Here is a 25,148-nt window from a genome sequence, read left to right as displayed (position 1 = left end):
GCAGCAGGGCCGGGGCCTCTGCTCTGTCCTCCGGGTGGGGGAGCTGGCGCCTGGCTGCGCCTTCCTTCTGAGCACCAGCTCCTCGAGAAGCAAGACAAGGCATCGTGAAGGAGCTGCGAGGCCAGAGCGAGGGAGAGGAGGAGCGGCGGGCTGAAGAGAGGGCTGGGGGGAGAGGCGGGAGCTCAGGGCAAAGGGGCCTCCCCACGGCACCGTTGCCGGCACCTTTGGTGTCCTGGCCGGCGCTGCGCCAGGTGACCTCCCTGTAAGCAGGGCTCGGGTCTCTGGCCTTTTGCCCCCTTGCCCCGACGGTTTGGCTGCCCGGAGAGAGGGGCGAGCCTGTAAGGAGAGAGCGGCACCGTCCCCGCACCGAGGGGCAAATGGGGCTCTCTGGCCCCCAAGCCCGCCCTGTAGGCAGGGGAGTGCTGTTTCCCCGGCCCTGGCGGCCTTCTGCCTGCTGGCGGCCTGGCCAACGTGACCCCCTGGAGTCGGGGCGCGTCGCGGCACTTGTCCCTTGGTCCCCCGTGAAGGCCCGTGGCACGTTGAGTCCCTCTGGGCTCCGTGCGTCCGGGGGGACAGGTCCGAGGCTCTGCTCTCTTGCTCGCGGGAGGGGACGGCTCCCCAGACATTGGCTGCACAGAGCTCGCTCTCTCTCCTGGGAAGTTTTCTTTCCCCCTGTCCGTGTCCGTGTGCCTGCCTGTGTCCGCGTCGGTGCGAGTGAGCGAGTGAAGGAGCTTCTTGTTTAGGCCCCTGTTGAAATCGCTGCAGCGTACTTAGCTTAAACTTCCCGGGAGGGAAAGAGGGGCTCTGTGCAGCAACAGGGGGTCGGTCCCCGCTGAGCCCGCGAGCGGAGGGCGAGTCCCGGCTGGCCCCTCCTTTCCAAGGACAGAGCCAAGCCGCGTGACCCGCCCGCTCCCTGGGCCTGGGTGGCTGCCTGTCCTGCTGGCGACCTGCCAGCGTGCCGGCCCTGTACTCGGGGCGAGTGCCACGAGCCGTGGAGCCATCTGACCCGACGGCCCTGTAAGCAGGGTTGTGCCCGTCCCCCGCCCTCGGCAGGAGGAGCGGGTAGCGAGCGGGCGTCTGCGGCCCCCGGCCTTCGAGGGCAAAGGCTCGGCAGTTGTGTCCCCTTCACCGAGAACCGCGGTAGCCTCTAGAAACGCAGGGAACGGCCCTGAGCCAAGTACCTGCCCCAGAGTCCTCGAGACCCTCCCAGAGTCGCCCAGGACGCTCTTGTCCCACAGCAGCCGTGGTGACAGGGAGGGCCCTTTGCCCGCAGCCCCTTTCTCTTTCCCCGGTTTCAGCGTGCCGCTCCTCCTCTCGCTTGCCCTCGCCTCGTAGTTTCTTCCGCAGGCCACGGATGCCTCTTCCTTCTTCCTTCTCCGGGAGCTGGTGCCTGGAAGGACGGCGCGGTCGGGCGCCAGCTCCTCTGCCTGGACGACGGGGAAGCCGGCCGCCCGAGGGACCTTCCCTCAGCGTGCTCTGGCCCCCGGCCCTCCCTCCTGCCCCCTGCCCCGGCCTGAGCCGCCTCAGACCCCATTTTCTCACCTGGTGGTGCCCGGCGGCCTGGGGGCTTAAAGCATAGAGGGAGAGGGGACAGGGGTACGGCAGGGCAGGGGGAGATTTAGGGGGACAGGCAGCACGGGTGGGCCTCAGCCGCCAGCCCCTTGCAACCAGCTGCTCCGCAGTGACGCGGCAGCTTCTCCCAAGCGATGAGGAACCCCCCTCGGGAAGTTCTGCTTCCCCAGCCCCCAGAACCTCTTGGGAAAGGGCCGCTGCTGCCGATTCACCTGCCTTCAGGGCAGACAGCGCCCAGCACTCTCGATAGTGCGTGGCTGGCGCCTTGTGTGGGGTGGCGGCCCTGTTAGCGGGGTGCGGGTCAGGGCGCCCCTGTAGCGGAGAGGAGGGGCCTCGTGGGCCTTTGGGACCGGGGCTGCCCTGTAAGTCGGGGCCTGGCCCGTGCCCTGCAGTCCCAGGCACTCTGCAGTCCCGGCAGCGGCTCGAGCCCCCTGTAAGCAGGGGCGCAGCCTCGGTGGCCGCCGTTTTGCATGCCCAGCTCCATTTGCCCAGAGTGCCCGATTCCGAGCCCAGCTCCAGCACCCGCCGCGACTCCACGTGTGGCAGCACCGGAGCACCGATTGGGTAAGAAAAGCCGATCTGTGAGGTTTTTTTTTGGGGGGGGGGTATAGAGGAATAGTGGTGTGGGAGGGCGGCCAGGGTTCGGGTGGTGCCGTGTCAGGCTCTCGCCGGGGACCGTCGTCCCTCTCAGGCCTGACGGCACCCTCCTGCTCTTGCAGCACTTGGTGGTGGAGAAGGGAGAGACATCCACCGCATGCGGAAGGCCGTGCAAGGCAAGGGTTAGCAGGAGGAGCAGCGAAGGAAGTCTGGGCAGCAAGCGGAAGAAAGAGAAGCGCGCTCTGGGCAAAGCGCCGCTGTGAGGGGCGGAGCGGCCGCCTGAGGGAAAGGGGAGCGCAAGTCGGCGCTGCCTCAGCAAGAAATGGATCGACTCGGGGCCGAGGGATTGGAGCCACCTTGGCGGGGGATCAAAGCTGCTGCAGGGTGGGGGGCCAGTGCCGTCGCCTAGGAGGGGCAGCAGACCTGCGTCAGGGCGCGTGGGGGGGGACTGGAGCTGCATGAGGAGGGACCGCCATCACCTCAGGGGCTGAGGAGGGTCCAGGCCCTGACGGACGCTGCCAGGAGCCGCCGGACGCTGCCAGGAGCCCATTGCAGATGAGAGCCCGTCACGGTCCCTGCACGAAGCACTGGAGCACCGACTGGGTGAGGAAAGCCGATCTGCGAGGTTTTTTCGCGGGGTGGGTGGTGGGAGGGCGGCCGGGGTTCGGGTGGTGCTGTGGCCAGCTCTCGCCGGGGACCAGCATCGCTCTCGGACCTGACGGCATCCTCCTGCCCTTGCAGCAGGCGGCGGAGCGGCGTGGAGGTCTCCGTCCTGTACCGCTGCAGGCCAAGAGCGGAGGAAGTCTGGGCAGCAAGAGGAGGCAGGAGAAGGGCGCTCTGGGCAAAGGGACCTCCCCGTCACCGGGGCTGTGGTCGCACCAGCGTGTCGCCAGGACCTTCGGTGCCCTGGCCGGCTTTGTGCCGGGTGACCCCCCTGTAAGCAGGGCTCGGGTCTTTGGGTTTTTGCCGGCCTTTTGCCACGTCACCCCGTGGTCAGGCTGCCGGGCAGGTGGCAACCCTCTAAGGGGGGTGAGCAGCGCCGTCTCTGCGGCCGGGGCGGGAAGCGGAGCTCCTAAAGCGCGCCGTGGTGGTGAGCCGCAGCCAGGCCGGCCGGCCTGTAACTTGGGCGCGGGGGGGGGCCTGGCAGCGGGGCCGGGGCCTCTGCTCTGTCCTCCGGGTGGGGGAGCTGGCGCCTGGCTGCGCCTTCCTTCCGAGCATCAGCTCTTCGAGAAGCAAGACAAGGCATCGTGAAGGAGCTGCGAGGCCAGAGCGAGGGAGAGGAGGAGCGGCGGGCTGAAGAGAGGGCTGGGGGGAGAGGCGGGAGCTCAGGGCAAAGGGGCCTCCCCACGGCACCGTTGCCGGCACCTTTGGTGTCCTGGCCGGCGCTGCGCCGGGTGACCTCCCTGTAAGCAGGGCTCGGGTCTCTGGCCTTTTGCCCCCTTGCCCCGACGGTTTGGCTGCCCGGAGAGAGGGGCGAGCCTGTAAGGAGAGAGCGGCACCGTCCCCGCACCGAGGGGCAAATGGGGCTCTCTGGCCCCCAAGCCCGCCCTGTAGGCAGGGGAGGGCTGTTTCCCCGGCCCTGGCGGCCTTCTGCCTGCTGGCGGCCTGGCCAACGTGACCCCCTGGAGTCGGGGCGCGTCGCGGCACTTGTCCCTTGGTCCCCCGCGAAGGCCCGTGGCACGTTGAGTCCCTCTGGGCTCCGTGCGTCCGGGGGGACAGGTCCGAGGCTCTGCTCTCTTGCTCGCGGGAGGGGACGGCTCCCCAGACATTGGCTGCACAGAGCTCGCTCTCTCTCCTGGGAAGTTTTCTTTCCCCCTGTCCGTGTCCGTGTGCCTGCCTGTGTCCGCGTCGGTGCGAGTGAGCGAGTGAAGGAGCTTCTTGTTTAGGCCCCTGTTGAAATCGCTGCAGCGTACTTAGCTTAAACTTCCCGGGAGGGAAAGAGGGGCTCTGTGCAGCAACAGGGGGTCGGTCCCCGCTGAGCCCGCGAGCGGAGGGCGAGTCCCGGCTGGCCCCTCCTTTCCAAGGACAGAGCCAAGCCGCGTGACCCGCCCGCTCCCTGGGCCTGGGTGGCTGCCTGTCCTGCTGGCGACCTGCCAGCGTGCCGGCCCCGTACTCGGGGCGAGTGCCACGAGCCGTGGAGCCATCTGACCCGACGGCCCTGTAAGCAGGGTTGTGCCCGTCCCCCGCCCTCGGCAGGAGGAGCGGGTAGCGAGCGGGCGTCTGCGGCCCCCGGCCTTCGAGGGCAAAGGCTCGGCAGTTGTGTCCCCTTCACCGAGAACCGCGGTAGCCTCTAGAAACGCAGGGAACGGCCCTGAGCCAAGTACCTGCCCCAGAGTCCTCGAGACCCTCCCAGAGTCGCCCAGGACGCTCTTGTCCCACAGCAGCCGTGGTGACAGGGAGGGCCCTTTGCCCGCAGCCCCTTTCTCTTTCCCCGGTTTCAGCGTGCCGCTCCTCCTCTCGCTTGCCCTCGCCTCGTAGTTTCTTCCGCAGGCCACGGATGCCTGTTCCTTCTTCCTTCTCCGGGAGCTGGTGCCTGGAAGGACGGCGCGGTCGGGCGCCAGCTCCTCTGCCTGGACGACGGGGAAGCCGGCCGCCTGAGGGACCTTCCCTCAGCGTGCTCTGGCCCCCGGCCCTCCCTCCTCCCTCCTGCCCCCTGCCCCGGCCTGAGCCGCCTCAGACCCCATTTTCTCACCTGGTGGTGCCCGGCGGCCTGGGGGCTTAAAGCATAGAGGGAGAGGGGACAGGGGTACGGCAGGGCAGGGGGAGATTTAGGGGGACAGGTAGCACTTGGTGGGCCTCAGCCGCCAGCCCCTTGCAACCAGCTGCTCCGCAGTGACGCGGCAGCTTCTCCCAAGCGATGAGGAACCCCCCTCGGGAAGTTCTGCTTCCCCAGCCCCCAGAACCTCTTGGGAAAGGGCCGCTGCTGCCGATTCACCTGCCTTCAGGGCAGACAGCGCCCAGCACTCTCGATAGTGCTTGGCTGGCGCCTTGTGTGGGGTGGCGGCCCTGTTAGCGGGGTGCGGGTCAGGGCGCCCCTGTAGCGGAGAGGAGGGGCCTCGTGGGCCTTTGGGACCGGGGCTGCCCTGTAAGTCGGGGCCTGGCCCGTGCCCTGCAGTCCCGGGCACTTTGCAGTCCCGGCAGCGGCTCGAGCCCCCTGTAAGCAGGGGCGCAGCCTCGGTGGCCGCCGCTCTGCATGCCCAGCTCCGTTTGCCCAGAGTGCCCGATTCCGAGCCCAGCTCCAGCGCCCGCCGCGACTCCACGTGTGGCAGCACCGGAGCACCGATTGGGTAAGAAAAGCCGATCTGTGAGGTTTTTTCGGGGGGGCGGGGGTATAGGGCTGTGTGAGGGCGGCCGGTGTTCAGGTGGTGCTGTGGCCAGCTCTCACCCAGGACCGTCGTCGCTCTCAGACCTGATGGCATTCTCCTGCTCTTGCAGCAGTTGGTCGTGGAGAAGAAGGGAGAGACATCCACCGCGTGCAGAAGGACCTGCGAGGCAAGAGCGAGCGGGAGGAGTAGCGGCAGCGGTCCGGCAAAGAGGCGAGAGAAAGCCCTCCTGGGCAGGGGATCTCCCTGTCACCTGGGCTGTGGTCGCCTCCAGCGTCCCTGCCCCTTTGGGGATGTTTTCTTTGCCTCGTGAGCAAGTACTCGGCTCTTGGTAGTTCTCCAGTTTTAGAACCTGCTCCCATTCCACCTGACGATGACCCAACTTCCTGAAGTTTTCTCAAAACTCCTTTCTGTGCTTGGATGTGGCTGCACCAGCCGTGGGGAGCGGGAGGGCTCTGCAGCCACCCGCAGCGCCCTTTGAGGCTGCGTGGGATGCCGGGGGAAGAGCAGTCGGGAGCAGGGTTTTGGAGGTGGATTCCCCTGCTCTGAGTGCTTCTCTTTCCGCACCTGTACGGGGAAGGAAGCGGCTGGATCTCAGCCTCTGGAGGAGCACGTTCCTCTTCCCTGCCCCAAAAGGGCGTTTGTGCCCACCCTTTCCCCATCTGTTCAGTGCCGGGGGTGCTCAGTCAGATGCTTTCTCCAACTGCGTGTTCCCCATTTAGCTCCTTTTCTGCCCAACTCGGCTTTAACCGCTGCCTGCCACGTGGCGCTGCGCGTGGGATTTTAACCTTTGGCAGCCGCTGGAATGTTTGCGGCGTGTGTTGGTCCTGGCTGCTTGCAAGGGGACTCTCGGGGTGAAGCGCTAAGGCTTGGACAATAGGGCCAAGCCAGAGTTGACCTGTAGACGAGTCCTGTGTATTTTGTAAGTTAACCATTGTGCTAACAGGTATTTTACTAAGTGATAACCAACCACCTATTCCGATGTAAAAAGTGGAAGTATCGAAGCCTGAACAACAGGCCCTGAGCCGAAGCTGCTCACTCAGTATGTCATCGTTAGTGAAACAGGTGTGGAAGACGTAGCTCTCTTGAATGTACATTTATCTTTCTTTGTGTGGGGATAAAATAACCGGGTCGTGGAGACCGTAGTCTGGCCCTGTGGCCTGACGTGAGCCCTTGCACCTAGTCTGCCTGGGTAAGCAGAGGAGCTCCCTTAGCTTCTCCCCTGAGCCCTGGCCAGGCTCCGGGGGAATCTAATGTGAGATTGAAACCAGATATTTCCGCTCCAAACCAAGGTGCCAGCTCTTCTGGCTTGCCGATTTTGGGGTATAGAAGGGTGGACCCGCTCACAGCGACTTTGGAGGCCTCACCTACGGGTGGACGCACCGCGTAGGGTTTCCCACTTGCCGGGAAAGGCTCTGCAAACCCTCGCTGTAACCGGGGCTGCCTGCGGGTCTGGGTGATGGCAACGGGTGCAGGTGCTGAGGGATCTTTTTTAATCGCTGTTCCCTCTCTCTCAGGCAGTCAGGATTTGATGCGTTACCCTGTATTTTCCTGTCTGTGTGAGTGCACTATTCCGTCTTTCCTGACTGCGTGTTTTCCATATTCTTCTGTTATTTAGTTATTTCTAATAAAATACGCCTGCTCCTTTCACTCCGGTGTCTGAGTTGAATTGATATCCCTAATCAGCAAAACGGGGGGAGATGAGGTGGCGCTTTCCAGAGCCGAGGTCGGTGTCGGTTTGGCTTTGGGCTGAGCTGTAGCCGCCGCGGCGCTAGTTCCTGGCAAGGGGACGGACGGGGGAGCTGTCGGGGCCAGAGCTGCCGTAAATATGATCAGACAGCTTGCTCGGGTTCTCCAGCTCCTAGCGTACGCTCCAGAAGAGCGGCTGAACGCGGGCAGAAATGTTCCTGGATTTATCTGGGTTTTTTTAAAAAACTATTTCTGCTATCACCAGGATTTGAAAAACTAAATTGGATAAATGTGAGTTTAGGAAAAATATCTAACAATACGTGTGCTTTTAATAGTTACTGTACTGGTCTCCCAGGGACCGAAGTTACGCTGTTTCGTCCTTAAAACAACTCTGCGCTCCCGTGTCGCGTTGTCACAGGCTTTCCTCCCCCTTCCACCCGTCCGAAGAGCCCTGAGGCTGCTCTGACCGACACTTCGGTCACCCCGCTGAGTTCTGGGTCACAAGGCGAGACTGCGCTGCCCTGCGCTGCGGCCGTGCCGGAGCTCCTCCCTCTCCGGGGGGTTATAAGATTTGGCAGCGTCGGTCCCGTCGGCCCGCGCACCGGAGCGGTCTCGCCCAGCGGCTGCTCCCGCTGGCCGGGGAAGGTTCCCCCGGCGGGGAGAGGCGACCTGCGGCGTGCGGCTGCGCCGGGCGGCCCCCGGAGTGCGCGTGCGCGGCGGCGGCCCCGCGACCGGAGGACCGGCGGCCCATAGAGCGCGAGCTCGGAGGAGCGACGGGCATCTCCGGCGTTTATTAACGGTGCTGGTCGCTATAGTTACCGGGGGGGGGGGAGCGTGGGCCGGGCCGGAGGAGCCGCAGGGGCGGGCAGGGAGGCTGCAGGCAGCGCCCCCTCCCTGTCCGGGGCCGGTGCTGGAGGAGGAGCCGGTGCGAGCCGAGGCAGGAGCGGGGCCGCGCGGCCGGGCGGCTGCGGGGAAAGGTGCGGCGGGACCGGGGGCGGAGGCCGCTCCGCGTCGGGGCCGGGCGGCGGCGGCGCTGCCCGGAGCCGCGCGGGGCTGCGCTCGGCCGGGCTTCCGGGTGCGCGGGCGGCGCGGCGGGAGCCGTAGTCACGTGCAGGGGGCTTCCGGTCGGCCATGTTGGCTCCCCGGGGCACGCCGGGAGCTGCAGTTTCTGCGCTCTCGGTTCCCCGCAGCCGCGGCGCTGGCGGGCGCGCGCGGCACGGCACAGCCCTCGGTACCGGCGCGGCCCGAGACGCGGTTTTGTGGCGGTTTCCCGCGGGCTGCCCGCGGCTCCCCGAGACGCGGTGTGCCCCCCGGCCCGGGGGTGCGCGTGCGCGGCCGCGGCGTCTCCCGGGAGTGCGCGTGCGCGGCGGAGGTGAGTGTTGGGGCTGCGGCCGGGCCGGTCCGCGGCAATAAGGGTCCCTGCCGCCTCCGTGCCCCCTCCCGAGGCCGCGCTGGGGCCGCGCGTGTCCGTTCCTGCCCCGGGGATGCCGCCGGCTGCGCCCAGCTCGGGCTGGCGTGGGGTGTCTCTGCCCGGCCTGGCGCTCCTCACGGCTCGGGGGCCAGAAGGGACGGGCGGAGCCGAGCCTTCCCGGCCGTGGGCAGCGGGGCGGGAGCCGCCGCGGCTGGAGCTGGAGGGGCCGGAGAAAGGGAAGGAAGGAGAACGTCAAGGGCATGTGGGCAGCAGCCGCCTCGCCCTGCAGGAGGAGAGCGCCTGCCTCTCCGGGTGAGCGAGGAGCCCTCTGCACAGTCCGCAGCGGGCCGGACCCAGGCGCGGAACGGCCGCGGAGCGAGCGAGCGAGCGAGGCTGCGTGTGTCGGAAGCCACGTCTTGTAAGAGCCGAGAGACACCCGCGTATTCTTTTAGGGGGAGGTCAGCCGGGCGAGTGGAGTTTCAGAAGAAGAGGAGGGGCAGGAGGAAGGAAGGAGAAAGAAGCATCTGACCTGTCCAGTTCTCCCGGCAGTGCCGGGAGCGAGAGCCGCGGTGAGGCCCGGGCCCTCGGGGCCCTGTCGCCCCCCTTGTATGTCCCAGTCCCTTCCCGCCCTTCTCTTTCCCATGCTGTGATTTTTTTTTTCTTCTTCTCTATATCTTTTCTTTCTTTTCTTCTGCCTTGCTCCCCCTTCCTCTCTCACTTTCTCTCTCTTGTCTTGCTGCTCCCTTTTCTTTTTCTGTCTGCACTTCTGACTGCTTGTTCTGTACCTTTTGCATCACTCCTCAGTCCATTTCTCTCTCGATCCTTCCGTTCTGCTCCTCACTTCTCGGTTTCTCTCTCTTTCCTCTGTCCTACTCCTGCACGTAGCGTGTGATTGAATGAGGTTCTGTGTCTAGCAGGCCTCATCTCGTAAGAGCTGTGAGACACCTACATCTTCTCATAAGTGGAGGACAGCCAGGCACCTGGAGCTGTAGAAGAGGAAGGGAGAAGGCAAACAGAAGGAGGAGTCTGACCTGTCAAATTCTCACGGCAGCGCGGAGAACTGCATTAAGTCCCGAGCTCTTGGGCCCCTCTCATCCCTCTTGTGTGGCCTGGTCCCTCCCTGTCTTTCTCCTAGACTCCTCTCTTTCTGGTGCTGCTCAACTTTTTTTGCTCACCTGTATCTTCCGTCTTGCTTGGAGCATCTCCCTGTCCCCATCTTGTAGGTCTTCCCTTTCTCTGCCCTGTACCCTGCCGCTCTTGTTGCCTTTCTCCATCCCTCTCTGTCCAGCTCCCTGTTCCTATTGATGCCCCTTTCTTCTTCCTGCACCCGCTGCTATTCCCTGCGATCTCCATCTCTCTCTTTCCTGCTCCCTGTCCCCCGTTTTTCATTCCTACCTCCGTCCCTCATAGCCTGTCTGGCCTTTTTCCTCGGTGTCTTTCTCTCTGGCTGACTCCCTTCTGCTGTTTTTCGTTTCCTCCCTATCCATCTTGTTGCCCATCGCTCTTTTGTCTTCTCTCTCTCCATGTGTCGCTGTCTGTCTTCCAGTCACTGTTCTTTAATTCCTCCCTCTTCCCTGTAGCTTGCTGCTATTTTTTTTTTCCCTGTTCTCCATCATGCTCTGTCGGGTGCCCTGTCCCTGTTTATCAATTCCTCCCTCTGCCCTGCGGTCTGTCTCTTTTCACCATTTAATTTTTGCCTCGCTCTCTCTCTGTCTGGCTCCTTGTGCCGGGTTTGCGAATTCCTTCCTCTGTGCCCCGTACCCCCTGTGATCTTTGCTGCTTTGTGGCCTGTTTCTGGCTGGCGCTCTGTTACTATTCAGTAATTCCTCTCTCGATGCCTTGTAGTCTGTTGCTTTTGTCTTTTCTCCATCTCTGTGTCTCTGTTTCCCCTGTTTTAGAATACACCCCCCCACCCCCACCCCCCTTCTTTCTGTATGCATCAGGATTAGTTTTTGGCTCCAGGTCTCTTTTTTTCTGTGTCTCTGTCCCTGTTTCCTAATTCTTCCTTCTCTGCCCTGTCACATGTAGCGATGTGATTTGTTTTGTGTTCCTTCCCATAGTTTGCTGTCCTGACTCCACATCGCTGTTGCTTTTTCCTCCCTCTGTGCCCTGTTCTCTGGAGCTTTTTGGTCTTTCTTCCATCTTGCTTGGTCTAGCTCCCTGCTCCCCCCCTTTTTTTTTTTTTCCCCTCCATGTCTGTTGTGCCACCCATCCCAGCTTTTTTTTTTTCTGCATCTCTATGCTGCTCCTCGTCCTTCTTTGTTGGTTTCTGTCCTGCTCCTCCTCCTTCTTTCTGCTGCCTGTTTTCTTCTCTCCCTGCTGCTTTTTTTTCTGCATATCCACGTTGGGTTCCCTGTCCCCATCCTCTCACCGCCCCATTGCTCATCTCTTGTTTTCTCTCTACCCCTGTACTAGTCAGCTAGCTGCCACCTTTCTTCTGTCTTCTTGTGTCCTGCATCTTTCTCCTCATGTTTGGCAGTTTCCAGCTCTGCCCTGCAGCTTGTTGCTCCAGGAACCGACTGACTGTTCCCGGCTGGACTGAGGAGCGTGGCTCCGGGAACAAGCGCCAAGGTGTGCCAGGGGCAGGGGCAGCATTAGGGGCCCTGAGCCCCGGAGCAGACTCACTCCCTTCTGGGACTTGTTCTGTGTGTGACTGAATAAACACTTGCTGGCTGCCGGCTGCCTTTTGTGCTTCCTTTGCCCCAGGTGAGGGGCTGGGAGGGGTGATGATGCTCTGTGGGGGTGGGTGATGGCCTCCAGCTGTGGGCTGGGGCTGGAGGGGCCCCAGGTGTGGGCAGTGAGGCTGATGGCAGCGGCCCCTCCCTGTAAAGGGCTTGCTCCGGGTGGAGGGGCGGGTGCTGCTGTTAAGAGCAAGGCAGCCGTCGGAGGGGTCGGTGTCAACCAAGGGAGGAGCAGAGCAGTCGCTGAGCATTGCTGGGCCCTGGCTGCACCGAGGGAGAAGGTGAGTGGAGCCGTGCCATCAGCTGGCAGCTCCTGGGGAGGATGGCGGTGCCTGCAGGGTGGCAGTGTTGGAGGTGGTGGCAGGGGCTGCCCCGAGCCGGTGGTGAGGCTTCTGGGTGCACTGGTGGGGGTTCGGAGGGGTGAGCAACGGTGTTGCTGCAGGGTCAGAAAGCAGAGAAAACTGCCTCTCGCAACCCAGCGGGAGCTGTGCTCCTGGCGTGTGGGGTTTCTGGCCAGCCGCGTTGGTTCCCTGGGTCACGCTGGGATGCGGGGTCTTACAGCGCTTGGCGTGCAGGCGGCCGTGCCGCGTTGGCCAGCGCGTGCCAGGAGCTGTAGGTTCTGCAGACTCGGCTGCCAGGCAGCCGCACCGCTCGTGGGCGCCCGTAGCGCGGCGCAGTCCTCGCTACCGCCGCGGCCCCTGTGGCGCAGCACGAGGGATAGTTTTGTTGCCGCTTTCACGTGGATTCCCGGGGGCTTCCAGCTGCTCCCCACCAAGCGTCGTGCCCGTTCCTCGAGAGCGTGTGCGCAGTGACGTGCCGCTCGGCCGCCGCTCGCGCGGGGGGTGGCGCTCGCCCGCGCTCACCGCCGCTGCCTGGCAAACGCCACACGGTGCTGTCGGTGGGCGACACAGAGGTGCCCCCGTGCCCCACGCTGCCGCCCGCCAGCAACGTCAGTGCGATGCTCCGATGCCCGTGGGGGGGTGCGGCCACGCTCGGTGCCCCCTCCTGGTAAGGAAATGCCGCCGCCGCCCCACGTCACACTGCCGGCGGGCGCTCGGTGCGCGAAGGGCAGGACTGCAGCGCCGGCCCCGCACAGGTGTGCGGCGCCGCCAGAGCCGCCTTCCTGCTGCCGCAGCGTGAGGCTTGCTGGGCGTGATTCCTGGGGGTGGGCGAGGGCCGAGGCCGCCGGTGAGGCCGGCCCGCCCCTTTGGCAGGTGTGGGGGCCCCTCCTGCCCGCTGGCCACACGGCAGCGGTGGGGCAGGAAGCTTCACACCGCCTGCTGTGTCAGGCCTCCGCTCTGCTGGAGGTGATCCGGGCCGGGGGAGCCCCAGGGAGTTACCCGAGAGCTGGGACAAAGGCAGAGGGGAAGAAGATGGGTGTCCCCCGGGGGTTGGTGCCGGGTGCCTCCCCAGCTTGCCAGAGCTCCCCTTGAGCTGGCACTGGCCTCGCCCGCACCGTGTCCTGGCCCCAGGTCTCGCACCTCTACCCTGAAGCCCGTCCCGTAGCCCCGGGTCACCCCCGAGCCCCGCGGGGATGGCGGCAAGCCGGCCCTTGGCGCCTCCGCAGGAGCCCCTGTGGAAGGGGGGCTCCGGCCAGGGGCGATCTACGGTAATAACGGCAGTCGCTTCACCTTCTCCCAGAGGCCTCACCGGGGCCGTGTTGGAGAATGGCTTGCAGAGAGCAAGGCCGTGGGTCTCTGCAGGAGCTGATTGCAGCCATCTGAGGTAAACAAAGGAAACAACCCAGGGTACAGTTATGCTTACAACGGACTGTTATGTTAACAAAGAGAGAAACTGAGGTACACCGTGGCCTTGAGTGTGATGGTGAACAACCTTGGGAAAAAAGGCAGGCCAGAAGAGGGAAGATGTTGGGACATATCTGAAATGCCACAAGGGGCTGGGATATTATAATGTAGCCTTTTACACGTATCCAATAGATTTGTGAGTAGTGTGCATGATTATTGTAGAGTGCTTATGTAAGGGGTGATTTTTTTCAATAAAGCTGAAGCTTGCTCTATCATTCACGTTGAATCGGCTGCTTGCTTCCTCCACCTGCTGCAGGGCCGTGCTTGCCTGTTCCTTCCCTGGGGATGCTGTTGACCGGACCCACTTCAGAACTGTGTGGGGTTCTCTGCCTGCCCTTGTGCTCCTCGCAGCAGAGAGGTGAGAAGGGACAGGCCCCTGGGACGTTTTCTGGCTGTGGACAGGAGCTGTCACAGCTGAAGCTGGAGAGGCCTGAGAAAGGGAAAGAAGAAAATCAAGGGCATGTGGGCAGCAGCTGCCTTCCACTGCAGGAAGAGAGAGCCTGCCTCTCTGGGCGAGGCAGGAGCCCTCTGTACAGTCCGCAGCGGGCCGGACCGCCAGCGTGCGATCAGGGTCCGTGCGCGTCACCCAGAGCGCGGTACGGCCGCGCAGCGTGCGAGCGAGGCCACACGTGCAGGAAGCTGCGTTTTGTAAGAGCCGAGAGACACCCGCGTGTTCTTTGAGGTGGAGGGCAGCTGAGCGACTGCACCTCCAGAAAAGGAAGGGAGGAGAGAAGGAGAAAGAAGGGTCTGAATCGGCAAATTTTTCCTGGCAGCGCTGAGAGCGACAGCTGCGGTGAGTCGCGGACCCTCGGGCCCTGTTGCCCCTCTTGGACGTTTTGGGCTGTCCCCTGGCCCCCTCTCTATCCCATGCTGCTATGATTTTTGTTGTTTTTTTCTTCCCTGTACTTCTGCTCTCGTTCGTTCCTGCTCCCACTCCCTCTTGTGTCTTCTTCTAGCTCTCCCTTTTTCTTTCTTCCAGATGCTTGGTCCTGCTCTCTCTCCTTCCTTTGTTTCATCCTCCCTTTCTCTCCTGTAACCTAGCGCTGTTATTTTCCTTGTTCAGTTCTTGTTTCAGATCGGCTTTGGGGTCTCTTTTTGCCCACAGCTTTCTCTGGCCAGTTCCCAGGCATTGTTATCCTCGGCGAGCCTGTCTGCCGCTCCATGTGCCTGCCTGCCCATTTCCCTCCCTCCTGGTAATCCCGCCTCTACGCTGTGCCCGAGCTCAGGCCGCCCCTGCTCCTGTATCTCGGCTTTCGGCACGCCCCCGGCGCTTTCGGCACGCCCCCGGCGCTTTCGGCACGCCCCCGGCGCTTTCGGCACGCCCCCGGCGCTTTCGGCACGCCCCCGGCGCTTTCGGCACGCCCCCGGCGCTTTCGGCACGCCCCCGGCGCTTTCGGCACGCCCCCGGCGCTTTCGGCACGCCCCCGGCGCTTTCGGCACGCCCCCGGCGCTTTCGGCACGCCCCCGGCGCTTTCGGCACGCCCCCGGCGCTTTCGGCACGCCCCCGGCGCTTTCGGCACGCCCCCGGCGCTTTCGGCACGCCCCCGGCGCTTTCGGCACGCCCCCGGCGCTTTCGGCACGCCCCCGGCGCTTTCGGCACGCCCCCGGCGCTTTCGGCACGCCCCCGGCGCTTTCGGCACGCCCCCGGCGCTTTCGGCACGCCCCCGGCGCTTTCGGCACGCCCCCGGCGCTTTCGGCACGCCCCCGGCGCTTTCGGCACGCCCCCGGCGCTTTCGGCACGCCCCCGGCGCTTTCGGCACGCCCCCGGCGCTTTCGGCACGCCCCCGGCGCTTTCGGCACGCCCCCGGCGCTTTCGGCACGCCCCCGGCGCTTTCGGCACGCCCCCGGCGCTTTCGGCACGCCCCCGACGCTTTCGGCACGCCCCCGACGCTTTCGGCACGCCCCCGACGCTTTCGGCACGCCCCCGACGCTTTCGGCACGCCCCCGACGCTTTCGGCACGCCCCCGACGCTTTCGGCACGCCCCCGACGCTTTCGGCACGCCCCCGACGCTTTCGGCACGCCCCCGACGCTTTCGGCACGCCCCCGACGCTTTCGGCACGCCCCCGACGCTTTCGGCACGCCCCCGACGCTTTCGGCACGCCCCCGACGCTTTCGGCACGCCCCCGACGCTTTCGGCACGCCCCCGACGCTTTCGGCACGCCCCCGACGCTTTCGGCACGCCCCCGACGCTTTCGGCACGCCCCCGACGCTTTCGGCACGCCCCCGGCGCTTTCGGCACGCCCCCGACGCTTTCGGCACGCCCCCGGCGCTTTCGGCACGCCCCCGGCGCTTTCGGCACGCCCCCGGCGCTTTCGGCACGCCCCCGGCGCTTTCGGCACGCCCCCGGCGCTTTCGGCACGCCCCCGGCGCTTTCGGCACGCCCCCGGCGCTTTCGGCACGCCCCCGGCGCTTTCGGCACGCCCCCGGCGCTTTCGGCACGCCCCCGGCGCTTTCGGCACGCCCCCGGCGCTTTCGGCACGCCCCCGGCGCTTTCGGCACGCCCCCGGCGCTTTCGGCACGCCCCCGGCGCTTTCGGCACGCCCCCGACGCTTTCGGCACGCCCCCGACGCTTTCGGCACGCCCCCGACGCTTTCGGCACGCCCCCGACGCTTTCGGCACGCCCCCGACGCTTTCGGCACGCCCCCGACGCTTTCGGCACGCCCCCGACGCTTTCGGCACGCCCCCGACGCTTTCGGCACGCCCCCGACGCTTTCGGCACGCCCCCGACGCTTTCGGCACGCCCCCGACGCTTTCGGCACGCCCCCGACGCTTTCGGCACGCCCCCGACGCTTTCGGCACGCCCCCGACGCTTTCGGCACGCCCCCGACGCTTTCGGCACGCCCCCGACGCTTTCGGCACGCCCCCGACGCTTTCGGCACGCCCCCGACGCTTTCGGCGGGCGGGAACGCCGCGCGCCGACGTGAGGGGCGGAGCTTTCGCCTGAGGCGAAGGGCGGGAACGGCGCGCGCAGCAGTGAGGCGCCGCGCGGCCGCCTGAGGCGAAGGGCGGGAACGGCGCGCGCAGCAGTGAGGCGCCGCGCGGCCGCCTGAGAGGAGCGGGAGCGGCGCCCCCGGAAAAGGCTGCTCGGCGATCGGCGCCGCCTCGGCGGGTACCTCATCGGCTCGGCTCGGCTCGGGGCGGGCGGGGGTGGACCCGAGTCGCCTGTGGGGGGGCGAGCGCCATTGTCTGAGGGGCTCAGGAGAGTCCTGGACCCGCCAGGCGCGGCAAGGTGCCTGGAGCAGACGAGTGCCCGGCGCAGTCGTCCCTGCAGGAAGTGCTGGAGCATCGACTCTGGTGAGAAACGCCGATCTGTGAGGTTTTTTTCGGGGGGGAAGGGGGGGTTGGAGGGCGGCCGGGGTTCGGGTGGTGCTGTGGACACTTCTCGCTGGGGACAGGCGTCCTTCTCAGACCTGACGGCACACTCCTGCCCTTGCAGCAGCTGGTGGCGGAGAAGGGAGAGATGTCCACTGCGTGTGGAAGGACCTGCGAGGCAAGAGCGAGCGGGAGGAGCAGCGGAGGAAGTCTGGGCAGCAAGAGGAAAGAGAAGGGCGCTCTGAACAAAGCGCCGCTGTGAGGGGCGGAGCGGTCGCCTGAGGGGGACCTGCCCGGGGAAGGGGCGAGCAGGAGTCGAACCTGCCTGGGGAAGTACCGGATCGACTTGGGAACGGGGGGGGGGGGACGGGACGGGAGCCGCCTTGGAGAGGGGGTCGGTGTCGTCGCCTCGGCGGGGGGGGGGAGCAGTGTCGTCGCCTCGGCGGGGGAGGGGGGGGGGAGCAATGTCGTCGCCTCGGCGGGGGAGGGGGGGGGTAGCAGTGTCGTCGCCTCGGCGGGGGAGGGGGGGGGTAGCAGTGTCGTCGCCTCGGCGGGGGAGGGGGGGGGGGAGCAGTGTCGTCGCCTCGGCGGGGGAGGGGGGGGGGGAGCAGTGTCGTCGCCTCTGTGTCTGTGTGTGGGGGGGGAGCAGTGTCGTCGCCTGGTGGGGGGAAGTGGGGTGGTGTCATCACCTGGGGGGGGGAGTGTCGTCAACGGCGGGGGGTGGGGGAGCGGAGCTTCCTCAGGGCCGGTGAGAGGGGACTGGAGCTGCCTGAGGAGGGACGGCCATCGCCTCAGGGGCGGTGGAGGGTCCAAGCCTCGCTGAACGCGGCCAGGAGCCCGGAGGAGAAAAGCGCCCGTCGTAGACATCCCTGCAGGAAGTGCTGGAGCACGTACTGGGTGAGGAACGCCAATCTGTGAGTTTTTTTCGCAAGGAGGGGGGATGGTGGTGGTGGTGGGAGGGCGGCCGGGGTTCGGGTGGTGCTGTGGCCAGCTCTCGCCGGGGACCAGCATCGCTCTCGGACCTGACGGCATCCTCCTGCCCTTGCAGCAGGCGGCGTAGCGGCGTGGAGGTCTCCGTCCTGTACCGCTGCAGGCCAAGAGGGAGTGGGACGAGGCGCGGAGGAAGTCTGGGCAGCAAGAGGAGGCAGGAGAAGGGCGCTCTGGGCAAAGGGACCTCCCTGTCACCGGGGCTGTGGTCGCACCAGCGTGTCACCAGGACCTTTGGTGCCCTGGCCGGCTTTGTGCCGGGTGACCCCCCTGTAAGCAGGGCTCGGGTCTTTGGGTTTTTGCCGGCCTTTTGCCACGTCACCCCGTGGTCAGGCTGCCGGGCAGGTGGCAACCCTTCAAGGGGGGTGAGCGGCGCCGTCTCTGCGGCCGGGGCGGGAAGCGGAGCTCCTGAAGCGCGCCGTGGTGGTGAGCCGCAGCCAGGCTGGCCGGCCTGTAACTTGGGTGCGGGGGGGGCCTGGCAGCAGGGCCGGGGCCTCTGCTCTGTCCTCCGGGTGGGGGAGCTGGCGCCTGGCTGCGCCTTCCTTCTGAGCACCAGCTCCTCGAGAAGCAAGACAAGGCATCGTGAAGGAGCTGCGAGGCCAGAGCGAGGGAGAGGAGGAGCGGCGGGCTGAAGAGAGGGCTGGGGGGAGAGGCGGGAGCTCAGGGCAAAGGGGCCTCCCCACGGCACCGTTGCCGGCACCTTTGGTGTCCTGGCCGGCGCTGCGCCGGGTGACCTCCCTGTAAGCAGGGCTCGGGTCTCTGGCCTTTTGCCCCCTTGCCCCGACGGTTTGGCTGCCCGGAGAGAGGGGCGAGCCTGTAAGGAGAGAGCGGCACCGTCCCCGCACCGAGGGGCAAATGGGGCTCTCTGGCCCCCAAGCCCGCCCTGTAGGCAGGGGAGGGCTGTTTCCCCGGCCCTGGCGGCTTTCTGCCTGCTGGCGGCCTGGCCAGCGTGACCCCCTGGAGTCGGGGCGCGTCGCGGCACTTGTCCCTCGGTCCCCCGCGAAGGCCCGTGGCACGTTGAGTCCCTCTGGGCTCCGTGCGTCCGGGGGGACAGGTCCGAGGCTCTGCTCTCTTGCTCGCGGGAGGGGACGGCTCCCCAGACATTGGCTGCACAGAGCTCGCTCTCTCTCCTGGGAAGTTTTCTTTCCCCCTGTCCGTGTCCGTGTGCCTGCCTGTGTCCGCGTCGGTGCGAGTGAGCGAGTGAAGGAGCTTCTTGTTTAGGCCCCTGTTGAAATCGCTGCAGCGTACTTAGCTTAAACTTCCCGGGAGGGAAAGAGGGGCTCTGTGCAGCAACAGGGGGTCGGTCCCCGCTGAGCCCGCGAGCGGAGGGCGAGTCCCGGCTGGCCCCTCCTTTCCAAGGACAGAGCCAAGCCGCGTGACCCGCCCGCTCCCTGGGCCTGGGTGGCTGCCTGTCCTGCTGGCGACCTGCCAGCGTGCCGGCCCCGTACTCGGGGCGAGTGCCACGAGCCGTGGAGCCCTCTGACCCGACGGCCCTGTAAGCAGGGTTGTGCCCGTCCCCCGCCCTCGGCAGGAGGAGCGGGTAGCGAGCGGGCGTCTGCGGCCCCCGGCCTTCGAGGGCAAAGGCTCGGCAGTTGTGTCCCCTTCACCGAGAACCGCGGTAGCCTCTAGAAACGCAGGGAACGGCCCTGAGCCAAGTACCTGCCCCAGAGTCCTCGAGACCCTCCCAGAGTTGCCCAGGACGCTCTTGTCCCACAGCAGCCGTGGTGACAGGGAGGGCCCTTTGCCCGCAGCCCCTTTCTCTTTCCCCGGTTTCAGCGTGCCGCTCCTCCTCTCGCTTGCCCTCGCCTCGTAGTTTCTTCCGCAGGCCACGGATGCCTGTTCCTTCTTCCTTCTCCGGGAGCTGGTGCCTGGAAGGACGGCGCGGTCGGGCGCCAGCTCCTCTGCCTGGACGACGGGGAAGCCGGCCGCCTGAGGGACCTTCCCTCAGCGTGCTCTGGCCCCCGGCCCTCCCTCCTGCCCCCTGCCCCGGCCTGAGCCGCCTCAGACCCCATTTTCTCACCTGGTGGTGCCCGGCGGCCTGGGGGCTTAAAGCATAGAGGGAGAGGGGACAGGGGTACGGCAGGGCAGGGGGAGATTTAGGGGGACAGGCAGCACGGGTGGGCCTCAGCCGCCAGCCCCTTGCAACCAGCTGCTCCGCAGTGACGCGGCAGCTTCTCCCAAGCGATGAGGAACCCCCCTCGGGAAGTTCTGCTTCCCCAGCCCCCAGAACCTCTTGGGAAAGGGCCGCTGCTGCCGATTCACCTGCCTTCAGGGCAGACAGCGCCCAGCACTCTCGATAGTGCTTGGCTGGCGCCTTGTGTGGGGTGGCGGCCCTGTTAGCGGGGTGCGGGTCAGGGCGCCCCTGTAGCGGAGAGGAGGGGCCTCGTGGGCCTTTGGGACCGGGGCTGCCCTGTAAGTCGGGGCCTGGCCCGTGCCCTGCAGTCCCGGGCACGCCCTGTAAGTCGGGGCCTGGCCCGTGCCCTGCAGTCCCGGGCACTTTGCAGTCCCGGCAGCGGCTCGAGCCCCCTGTAAGCAGGGGCGCAGCCTCGGTGGCCGCCGCTCTGCATGCCCAGCTCCGTTTGCCCAGAGTGCCCGATTCCGAGCCCAGCTCCAGCGCCCGCCGCGACTCCACGTGTGGCAGCACCGGAGCACCGATTGGGTAAGAAAAGCCGATCTGTGAGGTTTTTTCGGGGGGGCGGGGGTATAGGGCTGTGTGAGGGCGGCCGGTGTTCAGGTGGTGCTGTGGCCAGCTCTCACCCAGGACCGTCGTCGCTCTCAGACCTGATGGCATTCTCCTGCTCTTGCAGCAGTTGGTCGTGGAGAAGAAGGGAGAGACATCCACCGCGTGCAGAAGGACCTGCGAGGCAAGAGCGAGCGGGAGGAGTAGCGGCAGCGGTCCGGCAAAGAGGCGAGAGAAAGCCCTCCTGGGCAGGGGATCTCCCTGTCACCTGGGCTGTGGTCGCCTCCAGCGTCCCTGCCCCTTTGGGGATGTTTTCTTTGCCTCGTGAGCAAGTACTCGGCTCTTGGTAGTTCTCCAGTTTTAGAACCTGCTCCCATTCCACCTGACGATGACCCAACTTCCTGAAGTTTTCTCAAAACTCCTTTCTGTGCTTGGATGTGGCTGCACCAGCCGTGGGGAGCGGGAGGGCTCTGCAGCCACCCGCAGCGCCCTTTGAGGCTGCGTGGGATGCCGGGGGAAGAGCAGTCGGGAGCAGGGTTTTGGAGGTGGATTCCCCTGCTCTGAGTGCTTCTCTTTCCGCACCTGTACGGGGAAGGAAGCGGCTGGATCTCAGCCTCTGGAGGAGCACGTTCCTCTTCCCTGCCCCAAAAGGGCGTTTGTGCCCACCCTTTCCCCATCTGTTCAGTGCCGGGGGTGCTCAGTCAGATGCTTTCTCCAACTGCGTGTTCCCCATTTAGCTCCTTTTCTGCCCAACTCGGCTTTAACCGCTGCCTGCCACGTGGCGCTGCGCGTGGGATTTTAACCTTTGGCAGCCGCTGGAATGTTTGCGGCGTGTGTTGGTCCTGGCTGCTTGCAAGGGGACTCTCGGGGTGAAGCGCTAAGGCTTGGACAATAGGGCCAAGCCAGAGTTGACCTGTAGACGAGTCCTGTGTATTTTGTAAGTTAACCATTGTGCTAACAGGTATTTTACTAAGTGATAACCAACCACCTATTCCGATGTAAAAAGTGGAAGTATCGAAGCCTGAACAACAGGCCCTGAGCCGAAGCTGCTCACTCAGTATGTCATCGTTAGTGAAACAGGTGTGGAAGACGTAGCTCTCTTGAATGTACATTTATCTTTCTTTGTGTGGGGATAAAATAACCGGGTCGTGGAGACCGTAGTCTGGCCCTGTGGCCTGACGTGAGCCCTTGCACCTAGTCTGCCTGGGTAAGCAGAGGAGCTCCCTTAGCTTCTCCCCTGAGCCCTGGCCAGGCTCCGGGGGAATCTAATGTGAGATTGAAACCAGATATTTCCGCTCCAAACCAAGGTGCCAGCTCTTCTGGCTTGCCGATTTTGGGGTATAGAAGGGTGGACCCGCTCACAGCGACTTTGGAGGCCTCACCTACGGGTGGACGCACCGCGTAGGGTTTCCCACTTGCCGGGAAAGGCTCTGCAAACCCTCGCTGTAACCGGGGCTGCCTGCGGGTCTGGGTGATGGCAACGGGTGCAGGTGCTGAGGGATCTTTTTTAATCGCTGTTCCCTCTCTCTCAGGCAGTCAGGATTTGATGCGTTACCCTGTATTTTCCTGTCTGTGTGAGTGCACTATTCCGTCTTTCCTGACTGCGTGTTTTCCATATTCTTCTGTTATTTAGTTATTTCTAATAAAATACGCCTGCTCCTTTCACTCCGGTGTCTGAGTTGAATTGATATCCCTAATCAGCAAAACGGGGGGAGATGAGGTGGCGCTTTCCAGAGCCGAGGTCGGTGTCGGTTTGGCTTTGGGCTGAGCTGTAGCCGCCGCGGCGCTAGTTCCTGGCAAGGGGACGGACGGGGGAGCTGTCGGGGCCAGAGCTGCCGTAAATATGATCAGACAGCTTGCTCGGGTTCTCCAGCTCCTAGCGTACGCTCCAGAAGAGCGGCTGAACGCGGGCAGAAATGTTCCTGGATTTATCTGGGTTTTTTTAAAAAACTATTTCTGCTATCACCAGGATTTGAAAAACTAAATTGGATAAATGTGAGTTTAGGAAAAATATCTAACAATACGTGTGCTTTTAATAGTTACTGTCCTGGTCTCCCAGGGACCGAAGTTACGCTGTTTCGTCCTTAAAACAACTCTGCGCTCCCGTGTCGCGTTGTCACAGGCTTTCCTCCCCCTTCCACCCGTCCGAAGAGCCCTGAGGCTGCTCTGACCGACACTTCGGTCACCCCGCTGAGTTCTGGGTCACAAGGCGAGACTGCGCTGCCCTGCGCTGCGGCCGTGCCGGAGCTCCTCCCTCTCCGGGGGGTTATAAGATTTGGCAGCGTCGGTCCCGTCGGCCCGCGCACCGGAGCGGTCTCGCCCAGCGGCTGCTCCCGCTGGCCGGGGAAGGTTCCCCCGGCGGGGAGAGGCGACCTGCGGCGTGCGGCTGCGCCGGGCGGCCCCCGGAGTGCGCGTGCGCGGCGGCGGCCCCGCGACCGGAGGACCGGCGGCCCATAGAGCGCGAGCTCGGAGGAGCGACGGGCATCTCCGGCGTTTATTAACGGTGCTGGTCGCTATAGTTACCGGGGGGGGGGGAGCGTGGGCCGGGCCGGAGGAGCCGCAGGGGCGGGCAGGGAGGCTGCAGGCAGCGCCCCCTCCCTGTCCGGGGCCGGTGCTGGAGGAGGAGCCGGTGCGAGCCGAGGCAGGAGCGGGGCCGCGCGGCCGGGCGGCTGCGGGGAAAGGTGCGGCGGGACCGGGGGCGGAGGCCGCTCCGCGTCGGGGCCGGGCGGCGGCGGCGCTGCCCGGAGCCGCGCGGGGCTGCGCTCGGCCGGGCTTCCGGGTGCGCGGGCGGCGCGGCGGGAGCCGTAGTCACGTGCAGGGGGCTTCCGGTCGGCCATGTTGGCTCCCCGGGGCACGCCGGGAGCTGCAGTTTCTGCGCTCTCGGTTCCCCGCAGCCGCGGCGCTGGCGGGCGCGCGCGGCACGGCACAGCCCTCGGTACCGGCGCGGCCCGAGACGCGGTTTTGTGGCGGTTTCCCGCGGGCTGCCCGCGGCTCCCCGAGACGCGGTGTGCCCCCCGGCCCGGGGGTGCGCGTGCGCGGCCGCGGCGTCTCCCGGGAGTGCGCGTGCGCGGCGGAGGTGAGTGTTGGGGCTGCGGCCGGGCCGGTCCGCGGCAATAAGGGTCCCTGCCGCCTCCGTGCCCCCTCCCGAGGCCGCGCTGGGGCCGCGCGTGTCCGTTCCTGCCCCGGGGATGCCGCCGGCTGCGCCCAGCTCGGGCTGGCGTGGGGTGTCTCTGCCCGGCCTGGCGCTCCTCACGGCTCGGGGGCCAGAAGGGACGGGCGGAGCCGAGCCTTCCCGGCCGTGGGCAGCGGGGCGGGAGCCGCCGCGGCTGGAGCTGGAGGGGCCGGAGAAAGGGAAGGAAGGAGAACGTCAAGGGCATGTGGGCAGCAGCCGCCTCGCCCTGCAGGAGGAGAGCGCCTGCCTCTCCGGGTGAGCGAGGAGCCCTCTGCACAGTCCGCAGCGGGCCGGACCCAGGCGCGGAACGGCCGCGGAGCGAGCGAGCGAGCGAGGCTGCGTGTGTCGGAAGCCACGTCTTGTAAGAGCCGAGAGACACCCGCGTATTCTTTTAGGGGGAGGTCAGCCGGGCGAGTGGAGTTTCAGAAGAAGAGGAGGGGCAGGAGGAAGGAAGGAGAAAGAAGCATCTGACCTGTCCAGTTCTCCCGGCAGTGCCGGGAGCGAGAGCCGCGGTGAGTCCCGGGCCCTCGGGGCCCTGTCGCCCCCCTTGTATGTCCCAGTCCCTTCCCGCCCTTCTCTTTCCCATGCTGTGATTTTTTTTTTCTTCTTCTCTATATCTTTTCTTTCTTTTCTTCTGCCTTGCTCCCCCTTCCTCTCTCACTTTCTCTCTCTTGTCTTGCTGCTCCCTTTTCTTTTTCTGTCTGCACTTCTGACTGCTTGTTCTGTACCTTTTGCATCACTCCTCAGTCCATTTCTCTCTCGATCCTTCCGTTCTGCTCCTCACTTCTCGGTTTCTCTCTCTTTCCTCTGTCCTACTCCTGCACGTAGCGTGTGATTGAATGAGGTTCTGTGTCTAGCAGGCCTCATCTCGTAAGAGCTGTGAGACACCTACATCTTCTCATAAGTGGAGGACAGCCAGGCACCTGGAGCTGTAGAAGAGGAAGGGAGAAGGCAAACAGAAGGAGGAGTCTGACCTGTCAAATTCTCACGGCAGCGCGGAGAACTGCAGTAAGTCCCGAGCTCTTGGGCCCCTCTCATCCCTCTTGTGTGGCCTGGTCCCTCCCTGTCTTTCTCCTAGACTCCTCTCTTTCTGGTGCTGCTCAACTTTTTTTGCTCACCTGTATCTTCCGTCTTGCTTGGAGCATCTCCCTGTCCCCATCTTGTAGGTCTTCCCTTTCTCTGCCCTGTACCCTGCCGCTCTTGTTGCCTTTCTCCATCCCTCTCTGTCCAGCTCCCTGTTCCTATTGATGCCCCTTTCTTCTTCCTGCACCCGCTGCTATTCCCTGCGATCTCCATCTCTCTCTTTCCTGCTCCCTGTCCCCCGTTTTTCATTCCTACCTCCGTCCCTCATAGCCTGTCTGGCCTTTTTCCTCGGTGTCTTTCTCTCTGGCTGACTCCCTTCTGCTGTTTTTCGTTTCCTCCCTATCCATCTTGTTGCCCATCGCTCTTTTGTCTTCTCTCTCTCCATGTGTCGCTGTCTGTCTTCCAGTCACTGTTCTTTAATTCCTCCCTCTTCCCTGTAGCTTGCTGCTATTTTTTTTTTCCCTGTTCTCCATCATGCTCTGTCGGGTGCCCTGTCCCTGTTTATCAATTCCTCCCTCTGCCCTGCGGTCTGTCTCTTTTCACCATTTAATTTTTGCCTCGCTCTCTCTCTGTCTGGCTCCTTGTGCCGGGTTTGCGAATTCCTTCCTCTGTGCCCCGTACCCCCTGTGATCTTTGCTGCTTTGTGGCCTGTTTCTGGCTGGCGCTCTGTTACTATTCAGTAATTCCTCTCTCGATGCCTTGTAGTCTGTTGCTTTTGTCTTTTCTCCATCTCTGTGTCTCTGTTTCCCCTGTTTTAGAATACACCCCCCCACCCCCACCCCCCTTCTTTCTGTATGCATCAGGATTAGTTTTTGGCTCCAGGTCTCTTTTTTTC

At 64.9% G+C, this 25,148-nt stretch overlaps 2 long non-coding RNA genes across 4 annotated transcripts; both read left to right on the top strand.

Moving 5' to 3' along the window:
• The first annotated feature begins 8,385 nt into the window (after nt 1-8,385).
• On the top strand, nt 8,386-9,623 carry LOC141956732 (uncharacterized). Of its 2 annotated transcripts, none has more exons than XR_012633005.1 (3): nt 8,386-8,553; nt 9,045-9,161; nt 9,510-9,623. It is a non-coding gene; the product is annotated as an uncharacterized LOC141956732 (long non-coding RNA). The 2 variants fall into 2 exon arrangements; XR_012633004.1 differs by having other exon boundaries at nt 9,478-9,617.
• A 13,343-nt stretch (nt 9,624-22,966) lies between these two features.
• LOC141956731 (uncharacterized) lies at nt 22,967-24,232 on the top strand. Of its 2 annotated transcripts, none has more exons than XR_012633003.1 (3): nt 22,967-23,134; nt 23,626-23,742; nt 24,091-24,232. It is a non-coding gene; the product is annotated as an uncharacterized LOC141956731 (long non-coding RNA). The 2 variants fall into 2 exon arrangements; XR_012633002.1 differs by having other exon boundaries at nt 24,059-24,232.
• The last annotated feature ends 916 nt before the right edge of the window (nt 24,233-25,148 follow it).

This window comes from Athene noctua, chromosome 2 (assembly GCF_965140245.1).
Source record: "Athene noctua chromosome 2, bAthNoc1.hap1.1, whole genome shotgun sequence".
In the NCBI taxonomy this organism is placed as follows: domain Eukaryota; kingdom Metazoa; phylum Chordata; class Aves; order Strigiformes; family Strigidae; genus Athene; species Athene noctua.
This window is presented reverse-complemented; position numbering and strand designations above follow the sequence as displayed.